This window comes from Nematolebias whitei, chromosome 13 (assembly GCF_014905685.2).
Source record: "Nematolebias whitei isolate Nwh7 chromosome 13, NemWhi1, whole genome shotgun sequence".
NCBI lineage: Eukaryota > Metazoa > Chordata > Actinopteri > Cyprinodontiformes > Rivulidae > Nematolebias > Nematolebias whitei.
The window spans coordinates 28,787,357-28,799,787 of NC_056510.1; the positions used below are offsets into that span (position 1 = coordinate 28,787,357).

General features: G+C 39.1%; 1 long non-coding RNA gene across 1 annotated transcript; it reads right to left on the reverse strand.

Annotated features, from left to right (window-relative positions):
- Positions 1-3,351: 3,351 nt before the first annotated feature.
- Positions 3,352-12,431, reverse strand: LOC119419267. The gene is made up of 3 exons (XR_005187248.1): positions 12,371-12,431; positions 7,492-7,535; positions 3,352-3,473 (listed from the first exon to the last, which is right to left on the reverse strand). It is a non-coding gene; the product is annotated as an uncharacterized LOC119419267 (long non-coding RNA).

The window sequence follows — 12,431 nt, forward strand, 5'->3', positions numbered from 1 at the left end:
TAAACATTTATTTTGGCCAGGCCAAGTTCACCTGCTGTAAACTGAACTGCAACAAAACTGCTCTGTTGTTTATTTGAAAATCATAAACTTTTTAGATATTATGAAACGAGTGCCCGCTGAATTAAATGAGATGGACTAGTACACAGTACAGTAAACTGTATACATTTTCCTATTAGTGTTAGAAATAAAGTCTAGTACAGTGGTAATGAAGTGCACTCATGTGCACAGAACATGAAACGGTTGAATGTTTAACGGCACCGTTATTACTGAATGTTAAGTACAGGTTGTGGAACAACATATTCTGTCAACCCTACTATTGAGCCAACTTTCCTACTGGTCATTGATTATGGCGACTTTATTTACATGAATGCTCCTGCCAGCACCTTGCAGATGTTGGATGCTGTCTATCATGGTGCACTAAGATTCATAACTGGCTGTAACTACCATACCCATCACTGCATCCTGTACTCCTTGGTCAGTTGGTCATCATTTACTTCATGCAGGCTCTCTCACTGGTAGATTAGAGATTTTCATCTCTAAGTCTCAGAGCCTCTCTCTACACATCTTTCAAATCATAAATTATTATGGATCTGGTCAGCTGGTCTCTCAACGCAACTGAAACATTTTCTTGATGAGAAGACAGGGTCCAGGATGCCCTAAAGGGACACATTCAGCTGGATATATCATGGATTCCTGGGGTGAACTGAAGATGATGTGCCTGTCTGTTTTGCCCGTTGAGGACATTGAAGACGTGTACATATTTGGATTTATGATAACAGGGTTTCTGCTATTTGGAATCGGTGGGTATCTCTGGGATAATGACAAATTAGGAAGACGTCAACAGCAGTTTGGGCAATGGTGAGGCTGCCTACCTTATGTGAAGGATTGCACCGTGCTTAGAGCGCTCAGACTCAGATGCTTTGTGAGCTAAACCGTAAGTTGGATGAGATTTCTGAGAATCGCAGGCCACTTGTGGCTCCTAAAACTCACTGGCATGAGGGAATCGACCTTGGAGAAGGTTACAAGCACGGACCAGCGGAATGACCACAAATCTGCCTGTTTGGATTCGCCATTGATTGTACCTATCTTAAACTATGGTAAATGGTAAATGGACTGTACTTATATAGCGCTTTTCTATCTTTTTTCAAGATACTCAAAGTGCTTTACACTACAATCTGTGCCTCATTTACCCATTCATACAACAGTCTACTAGATTTCTACAAAGCTAATTGAACAAATCATTCTAAAGAGACTAATCAGTGCTTTATCACATTCATACACTGATGGGACACACATCAGAAGCTATATGGAGTTCAGTGTCTTGCCCAGGGACACTTCGACATTTGACTGCTGGTGGATTCGAACCCCCAACTCTCGCATTGGAGGACGACTGCTCTAACCACTCAGCCACAGCCGCCCCACCCCCTGAGAACATCTGTGGACACTTATCAGAGCTGTGCTGGCTGATAGACACTGGACCATCTTTATCAGGACCAGAACTTTCTGGTTGTGTTCACGGACAATCTCATCACCTTCATTGGCTTCCCCGCACCCCTGCAAAATGTTTTATGTTTATCTATGTTACTGTGCTGAGGTAGGTTTTTTTGCTACCTTACACTGCCTTGTGTCAAGAACACAGTGTGAGAGATCTTTTTTATTCCTTCTCTCCTCCTGTTTTTCTTCCCTTTTCTTAGCTAAGCGATAAGGGCAGCGCTTCACGACGAAGCTGCAGCCTCCGTGCACTTCCATCTACCCTTGTTGGATGGCAGCACTGAAATGTATTTCCGCTGTGTTTAGCTGTGCAATGACAATAAAGCTGATTCTGATTCACATATCTCCTCCCATATGTCATATCATCAGTGCAGTTACGGCGTGCGCTCTCAGAGATTCGTTACCTGCAGCGTCCCCTGAGTGCGGACTGAACTCGGCAAAAAGGCCTTTTCCTACTCTCCTGTAACCTGGAACACCTTGCAACAAGATCTGAGGCTGTCCAGATTGGTTTCTTTAAGAGTTTAAACATTTGATAAGGTCAATAGAAAATCAAAGCAAATATGGTTGTTTTAAATATTTTACCTTGTTTTATATGGTACCTTGATTTGATAGTTTTTATAACTACTTTTATTTTATGCTTTAATTGCTTCTTGTTGAATTATTGTTGTCTGTACTTTATATGTTGTCTGTCTAAAACACGTTTCTCTTGAAAATGAGTCCTCGTGACTCAATGAGACTAACCTGTATAAATAAAGGTTGCATGAAAGCACCTCCACATATGTGAAAACAGTTTTCATTTGCTAATAATTAACAAATTATATTGTAAGAATTTGTTAGGGGGGTAGAAAGAAGTTAGTTAAGATGCTGATCTTTACTTTTACCTCCACCAGTAAAGTGATGGCTGCATCAGGTTGGCCTTTAGAATCTGTGACAATGTCAGAAATAATGGTGAAAGGTGATTCCACCTCTGCAGACAAGGAAGTTGGTTGGGGAGCGCTTGGAGAACCTGACATTAATGGGTCAGGATCTTTGTTCACCAGTAAAATCTCGTCCTCTACAAGATCATCAGTTAGGATCTCCGGCGTGAGAGGCGCCTCTTCCTGGATCAGCACAGCTTCAGAAGTCTCATCCTTCACCACCCTGCCCTCACTCTCTGCTGCCTCCTCAAAGTCTGTTTCTTTAAATGCAGCTTCTTCAGGCTCTTTGAGGTTGACCTCCACAATCGACTCATCCGGTGCGCCAGCTACAATATCAACATCATCAGGAAGCAGAATCATTTCTGATGAATCTGCCTCCGATTCACTTTTTAGAACTTCTGCCTCCGTCGCTGGTGAAAGGACAGGAGGGCCTCTCTCTTCTTTAGGTTCAGATGAAATTGTGGATATATCAAGCTCCACCTGGATCTCATTCTCATCTAGATATTCTTCTTTTAGAGGTGCTTCTGTAGGTTCTTCCCCCACCGCAGCAGCACCAGCTCTCGTTTCTTCAGCTTCATCACCCTTAGTCTCCTCAAGAGACACTTCTTCCTCTTCTGCAGCGGCTGTAGACGGTTCGTTCATATTGCCCAAATGATCTGGGCCTGAGCCAGATGCCTCATGTTCTACTGGTGGTTCAGGCAGCATGGAGCTCTTTGAATCATGGGAAGGAGGTGCAGGTTGACGTTCTTTAGGTGAAGTTGTCTCTGGAGCCTGCAACAGACCTTCCTCTTCAATGCCTGTTAACACAAAGGAATCATTTGCTTTTTTTTTCTTCAAACTGGTTTTAAATTAATTTACCGTAGTTAAAAATCTAAACTTACTGCCAGCTTCAGGTCTGTTGGTGTTAAACACAACTGCAGGAGACACAACTGCGCTCTCCTCCAAAACAACAACTTCATTATCTGCTGCAGCCACCGCGTTGGTTTCTGAAGGTCCGGACAGCGTGTCGTCTCCATCACGCTCATCAAGGGTCATGACCTGTGGTGGTTCTTCAACAGCCGCGCTCTGCATCACACACAGGCTTTAATTACATTTTAAAACTCTTAAACAAGGACTAATATTAAAGTTGGACATCGGAGCAAGTTTTTGTTAGATTTTGGAAAGTGAAGCTGTTTGAATAGAGACAAAAAAATAAATAAAATTAAAGAGCCATCAAAATTTACAAAATCTTTTGAGAAATTACTTATTATTTCAATAAATACACAGATTACTTTTTTAAACAGTAAAATAATAATAATGATGAGCTGTTTCTTTAAAAGTGGCTCGAAAAGAGTTGTGCAGATATTAATTCTGTGGACCAACAAAGCTGCTGAATATCTGATGGAGCTTTTATTCCGTTTTACAACCACGAGTATCTTCAGTGTGTCACACGTTGGCAGGAAACAACTGAGCTAATCCTGTTAGTAATATTGGATTAAAGAGGTGGACTCATAGTAGAGAATGAGATCTGTTAACCCATTCTGACCCGATAAAACAAACGCACGCGTTGCTTTTTAGACGTGGAGCAACCGTGGTGCGCTTTTCAACTAGGGATGCACGATAATATTGTTATGGTATCGTATCGGACGATATTAGCATTAAAGTTCAATATCGGACATCGGCCAGTCCATCAAAATAACTCACCGGTATAAAGGGCGCTGTTTTGTATGAGTGACATGGATGTCTGCAGCGGCAGCACAACGTGATGATGTCACGTGCGCCTACCTGATCTCACAACAGAGAGGAAAATTCAAAATGTCGGCGGTGTGGAAGTTTCTTTTTTCGTTGGTGAGGATGTCAGATTCTGAAGATTTATGGACTACATTGAGCCTCGATACATCGTCCCCAGTCGGAGATATTTTTCCGACATAAACTTACCCGAGTTACAAGCCGTCATTTCCAAAGTCATTGAGAAGCTAATAGCTGATATCACTGGGGTGAGTTTTACCACAGACATTTGGACGTCGTGTTAGCCCCGTTAGCATGATTAGTCTTACGGCACAATGGATAGACAAAAACTTTGAACTTAAAAAGTCTGTCCTTCATGCACAAGAGTGCAGAGGATCCACACTGCAGCTAGAAACCTGGAACAAGCCTCCACAGGTGAGACAGCATCACAGGTGACTAATGCTAATAAATAATATTTAACACTTTTAATTTCATATAAGTTAAAGTGCTATGCATATCATATGGCTGTTACTGTCACCAGCTCTTACAGCTGTTGAACACTTTTTGTAGCAAATAAGCCTAAATAAGAAGGCTATGTTCTGACAAAGGAACGTATATAAAAATATCAATATTGGTTATCGACAAAATAAGTTTTAACATATCAGCATATCGGCCAAAAATCCAATATCGTGCATCCCTATTTTCAACAGTCACATCATTGTTTTAAGACAAAAGAACAATATTCTTTTTCACCTTATTTTCTCAAATATAAAGGAAAGTTTGAAATTTACACCAAGTTCGAACTTCTAAAAGTTTTAATTTCACTCTACATTCTCTAAGGCGCTGAGATATTAAGCTTTCAATGTTTCTTATGTTTTTTATACAAATAAGCCGTTATATTCATACCCATCTGCTCACAACTGACTCTTGTTCAGGTGGCTGTTTAATACACCATATTTATATTATTATTAACGTATATCTTAGATCCTTGTATACTGTTTATTTTTACTGATGCTTTATATATACTGTACAGTAGTCCCTCGCTACGTCGCGATTCGACTTTCGCAGACTCGCTCTTCCACGGTTTTTCAATGATTGTCAACTTTAATATTATTCACGTGATTGGGACGGTACTGATAAAAAGTTAACAAAAAATAATACTTTGGACAGGCGCCGACATTTTGTAGTTTTCTTTCAATGAGCTTACACTGTAACGTCAAATAACTACATTACCCAGAAGCCAACAGTGCTCCCAGCCGCTGCTTTCTGATGAAATGGAGGGAAAGTTTTGCAACGCAAAGTCAGAAGTAACAATCTGTCTATGAAGCTCACAGAATTGGCAGGAATGTCACAAATAATCCTGAAGCTCAATTCTCCACGTGCACATCAACCTGGATGGAGCGGTGGGCTTCGTCGCTGCAGGGCAGGTCTGCTGAACTGGAACAGAGTCAGACCAGAACCGAGCTGCTGGTTTGTAGAGCTGGTGAGTAAAATTTTGCAGTACTGTACAGTACATATACACAGGTTGTTAAAATTATGTAGGTTTGAGAGTTTAGAACATTACAAGAGTGTGCAAAGGGTTTATAAAGCCTTTATATATATAAATACTAAAGTAAATATAGCGTTCCTACTTCACGGTTTTTCATCTATCATGGTGGTGTCTGAAACGTAACCCCCGCGATAATCGAGGGACTACTGTGTTACTATTTTGGGATGTAACTGGGACTTTGAGTACACACTTTCATTCCACCTCAAGTACCACATGTGATGTGAATGACAATAAAGTCTCCTTGAACCTTAATAATGTCTAAGTATTTTCAAACAATTTAAGTTTTAGAAAGCTAATAATAAATTGTGCTCAAAATGTTCAATGTTTTTTATTAATTATTTTATATTTTTTTAACAGTAAACATCAGTTTGAATATCGTCATTTTTCTTTTGAACACTTCCATCTGAATCAGTAAAAAAGAAAAACAACAAAAGTCTATAATAGTTTTAGTGTCACACAGATTATTTCTAATGTAAACCTTTAAAAAGAACATTCTAAAATGTTCCAGATCCAAACCAGGAAAGCGTTTTGTTAGGAAAGTACTGCTCAATGTTCTCTGAACTATAATCAAAGGGATCGTTCAAATCTTCTGAAATTTGTTTTGTGGATGGATTATAATCAATTAATATCTTATCTGTTGTAGATAGTTTTTTATAATGGCCTCAGTTTGGAGAAGTACAATTCAATCCTAGCCAGATTATTAAATCAGCTCTAATCTGTAATATTTATTTATTATTATTTTATTAATCTTTATTTAACCAGGCAAATCCCATTGAGATCACACATTTCTTTTAAAAGGGAGGCATGGAGGCAGCCTAACATGCATGTTGTAAACTGTGTGAGAAAACCATTGTATCCAGAGAAAATCCATGCAAACATAAGAAGAGCATGCAAACTCCACACAGAAAGACCCCAGGTCCAACTGGGACTTGAACCCAGGACCTTCTTGTTGTGAGGCAACAGAGCTAACCACTGAGGCTCACGTATCTGTTCATGTGAATGGTTTTCAATGAAGTTTTGCATTGTCATAAATTTCCTATTAAATGTTTTGTTGGCAGAAATATTGTGAAATTCCTGCAGGAAATGCCCCATGCTGCACAGGAAGGGTACAGCCAGCTGCTGCTGCCACTATTTATTCTTGGAAATAACCACAAAATTATGTCATTATTCTTATTCTATTCAACTGTATGTATATATATATATATATATATTTTTTTTTTTTTTTTTTTTTTTTTTTTTTCCCATGATTTGAGTTCTTTTAAAACAGCAGCAATTCAACTTTGGTTAGCCATTAGCTCATTAATCCAGTCAGAATTACTCAAATCAAACCAAATAGAGTTGTCCACAACAAGTAAGATATTAACTATTCATCATCTTTACACAGATCCTGATGCTAAAAGTGCTGAACTATTCATTTAATGATGACAAATTTATGACATCAGTGCAGTCCGAGCTCTGCTTGTTATCAAAAAGCAAATCCAACCACGAGACCACATGAATAAAGACAGATTTGAGTTGGTATTTGCAGTCTGGACCCTGTGAGGTGTTGTGCACTGTTCACTTTGTCCATGAATAATCTTGGATTATTATAGCAAGAGCCATCATAATCCGCAAAGCTTCGCCTCATCCGTCCTGGTGAGCTCATCTGCTACCTGCGCCGATGAAGTCTGGATAACATCTCAAGCCATTTACAGGTTATCACACCGTTGGTCATGCTGCAAAGGTCAGCAGCCTTAAACATGACAGATTTATCAACTTTGTGGGGCAGACAACAGCTGGAACATCTGCAGAAAGATTGCTGTCTGGATAACTGGGGAGGTTACTCACCGTGACTTCGTCTGCAGTGCTGACAGACTCGGAAACCCGAGACACTGTGGAACCAGAGGAGAAACAAAAATTAACACGCACTCACTTGAAAGAGCTGACATACTTCTGGCCTGCCAGCATCTGTCTGCACAATCTGTTTTAGTAACCATTAAAACATCTTGCATTTTGACTTTCAGGGGTCAAATATCTATAAATCAGTGCTAAAATCTAATGTAAACATAATTCACTGTGGGACAGACATCTTACTGCACCTCCACCAAGGCAGAAAAACAAAGCTGAGCTGAGTCTTCATGCTCCTGCTGGCCATATGAGAGTGTTTAGCCATGATTTCAGATGTCACAGTCTATAACTAATGTTTGAATCAGAAGGCATCTTCTCCAGAGCAGCTCGCACACAGAACTGCACAACATACTTTCTTTAAAAATATGAGCATGGGAGAAGAAAAGACAAGGAGGAGATGGTGCAGACATGATCACATCATTCACGATCCTCCAAAAACGTAGTTGGGCTAACTGCATGAATCTGCGATGAATGTGCAAGCTTCACGTGCACGGCTGCTGTGATTTAAAGGAGAACACTGACTTGGAGATGAAAACTGGGTCGCCCGGAGTCACTGAAGTTCTCTAGGCCTCTGAGGTTAGTGGCTGTTAGCTCTAATTAGCTAACAGCATAATCTTAATCTCGATCATACTGTCACGCCACGTTTTCACAAGTAGGAAGAGTGTGAGAATCAGAGAGAAGCTGCTGAAGGCAGCGTGTGAAGCTGAGCCGCACTCGCACGTTAAAATCTGACGTGGTTTCTTCACCAGAGTGAAGTTTTAAAAGAGTTTGTTTTGTTTGATTCATGATAAAGGTCACAATTTTATACTCGTCAGCTTGGACCATTTGCAGTTATTCAAATTTAATACATTTCAATTCAGTTTATTTATATAGCACCATATCACAACAAAGTTGTCTCAGGGCACTTTACAGGAACATTCACATACATAGAAAAAGCAATTGGTAAAATTCTCTATCTACATGTGATCCATGAAGGCAGTATGACATGTTTTATTGAATATTTATTAAATGTTCCTCTGAAATATTTTGTCAACAGAAAATCAGACTTTAACAGTTGCCATAAACTAGGGGTCTGCAACCTGTGGCTCAGGGGCCACATGTGGCTCTTTTTAGTCCCTCATCCGCAGCTTTATGAAGCTTTGAGCAAAACTTACAGGAAATGTAGTTGTTCTGGTTTTTATTCACACGACAAAAAACGGTTAATTTTGGCAGCTTTTTGTCAATTTTCTGCAAATGTTTGAGCGACAAGATCTTTTGCTTTATCACTTCAAAGTGGGATACTTAATTTCGCCTCATGTAAAAGACCACAGGCCTGCAGAGTCCAGTGTTTTCATTTTCATCTAAAGGTAGAAACTAGAACTTTTTTCACAACTTGCTCTCATGCAAGACGGATGCATTTCTTCTTTCTCCCGTCGTCCTCCTGCTTTTTTTGCTCTGTCTTGTGTATCAGAGCTTCTATTTACACATCTTCCGGAACGTAAACTACTGTCATGGATCTGGTCAGCTGGACTTTCAACAAAATTTATTAAAAATTTTTCAACAAAGCGACATGTTCCTGGAGAACCATCATGCCCCGCTGAGACGTGCGTGGCAGTGTATGTCATGGATCTGATGTGCCTTTCAGTATTGTCTCAGGAGAACGCTGAAGATATTGGAATCATGATAGCAGGTTTCTGCTTTTTGGCATACTTTTTGATACCTATGTTATTGGCTATTAAAGAAGACAGCGGCAGCAGTTTCGGTCATGGCAAAGCTGCCGACCCTCTCTGCAGGTTTGGTTCGTGCTTTGAACACTCAAAATCAGCTGATTTACAAGCTAAACCATAAGATGGAAGCAATTTGTGAAAATTGCAGGACACTTGTGGCTTTGGGACTCTCCAGCATGTTGGGGACGACCTTGGAGGGGAATGCCCACAAATCTGGACATTTAAAAGTACTGGTACTAGCAGAACTCAAGGCTGACGAGAAATAACAATCTGCCTGGAAAAAAAAACAAAAAAACAACTGTGGCATATTTGAATCTGACTCCCTCGTTTGGCCTCGAAGCAGGCCGACTTATCACATTTCTCCTGGGATATGTGTAAACTGAGAAAGCTGTCTATCTCAACCCCCCCCCCCCCCCCCCCCGAGAACTTCTGTGAACGCTCATCAGAACTGTACGGACTGATACCAACATCTTAACAGGACTACGGTGCTATCTGGAAGTGCTTTATGGACAAATCTCACTGTCTTGTCATCAAATGCATATGTAATGTGTCTATAAATGTGCTTGCTGGTAGAGTTTTTTGATGTCTTAAACTGTGTCCTGACAAGGACATGGTGTGAAGAGATCTTTTTTGTAATACCGCTATCCTCTCCTCATGGCTTTTTCCCTTCAGGCCCAGGCCTCCCTTGCAAAAGAGATCTGTGCTGTGATCTCATTGAGATCATTTGCCTGGTTAAATAAAGGTTAATAAATAAATACATTTTCCTATCTAAAAAGAATAAGAGGCCGCGCACTTAGGAGCAGCAGCAACGTGCACTCTACCCATCTTTGGGATGACTGTACGAACATAATCTCACTGTATCTTGGTATAATGATAATAAAGCTTATTCTGATTCTGATACATTTTCTTTACACAATAGTTATGTTTTGTCCCAAAATGTAAAATATGAATAAATGTTGAAATTCATTATTGATTATTAGTTTTAAAATGTCACCCCCACTGATCAGAAAATCTCCCTCCAACTACCTCAAAGTGGCCCATGGGCCACCAGTTGATCATTACAGTTGTAGCAGGTTTTGTGGCTCCAGGCTCTTTTTTATTTAATGAGTGAAAGAGCAGAAATGGCTTTTTGATCAAAAAGATTGCAGACACTGCCCTAAATTTTGACATTAACTACCTTGCACAACGTGTAGTGCTTGAGTTGTGAATGGCTCTCAGCTACGCTACAATCACACCCAATTTTAGCTTAATATCCATAAAATGAACTAAATTAGATGTGTTTTCTAAGGTCAGCTGACCATTTTGACTTGGATTTACTTCTAAAGGTAATCATTTGTAGAAATGTGCCCTATAAGTACTCTTTGTTTCATTAAAACCCATCCAGCCAACTCGAGCAATCAAGTCGGGTTTTTTTTTTTCTGTTGTTTTTTATTGCATAATCCAGCTTAGCTCGACTTGGCTCATCTACACTTCATTTTCCACTGCAGACTGTATCTCATCAACACGACTGGAATCAGCTGCTCACCATTGCAGCATTGTTCCACCGTATGTGCAGACTGGAAACTACTTTTCTCTTCAGAGAACCAAAAATATATATATATGTAGAAGTGTCTGCAAGTCTTCACCAGTGGATGTTATTGTTTCTCCTACAGGTGAAAATTTTCTCTGACCTGTCAGGATTCAAATGTTTCCACATTTGTGTTTATTTGGAGCTCAGCTCCCATGAAACCTCAGCTGAGGTGGGACTGAAAAATAGTTGAGCCAAACCAAATAATACAAATTGGCAATCGTCGTGCACATTTCATGGAAACCAGCTAGTAGCCTTAGTTAATAGCAACACTCCTCTATTTTATTAAAATATGGTTTATTTTGGCTTAAAAAAGGACAGATCAAATATTACTCAGGAGATTTCAACTCAGACATTATTTCAAGAGTTTACTGTAAAATACAAGTATGTGTCCTAATTCAACTGGGAGAGACGATTATTGAAAAGTATGAGTACTGGGATGGATACAAAAGGATTTCCAAAGCCCTTAACATCCACAGGAGTTCTGTTAAATCCATCATCAAGAAATGAAAGGTTTATGGGACGTGTGTTAAACAGCTGAAATTAGCAACAACCAAAAAAAAAAATATCTGAAATGAAGCTAAAATGAAAGAACAAGCCTAAATTAGGAGAAGAAAGGAGAACGAACACATATTTGCTGAAAAATGTTTAAATAAGCTGAAATGAGCACTAAAATTAAGAAATTAGCTAAATTAGCAACAACATAACAAAATAAAATAGCTGAAAAGAGAAAAAGAAGCTTAAACTACCAGAAGGAAGCAGAAAAAGCTGAAATGATCTAAAAAAAAAAGTGGAATTAGCTGAAAAGGCTAAAATTAGCATCAAAAGAGCTATATGGTAGTGGAAATAGCAAGAAAAAAAGCTGAAACTATCAGAAAAAGACCGAAAGGGACATAACAGGCTGAAATTAGCATAAAGAAGTTAATTAGGCTAAAACTAGTAGAAATTAACATGAAAAACTTGAATTTATCTGAAAACAGATGAAATTAGCTAAAAATGCTAAAGGCTAGCTGAAAATTTAGAGCAAGCTTAAATTAGCCGAAGAAAACAGAAAAAACATGTTTGCCCAATTATGCTGAAAGAAGCAGAAATGTGCACAAAAAAAGTGGAAATTAGCTGAAAGTAGTTAGAAAAAAGTTTAAATTTGCACAAAAAAGCTGAAGCAGAACAAAATGTGAAAGGAGCAGTAAAAAGTTGTAAATAGATCTAAAGATGTGAAGGATGGAAAATGAGCTCAATTCATTTTCTATGATTAAAAAAAAGTGTCAGAAAAGGCTAAATTTTTCAAAAAGCTAGAATTGCACCAATACCAGAAGTCATAGCACCCTTCTCCTTGAGCTGAACATCTTGATATAAGATTTGTTGAACTAGAACAAAAATTGTGGAACGAGAAAGATGCTGAAAAACATACAGAAGATAAATAGATCAGAATAGTGTGAATGCTTCATAAACATTCATACCAATATAAAAGAATTGAACCCAATCGATTACATTGATATAAATCAAGTTTCCCACACAAATGTAAATCAAGAGGCTCTCATCTTACCAGTGAAGATGTTTTTCACTTCGCTGATGCTATAGACCATCGTGGGGCGCTCCTGGATCTC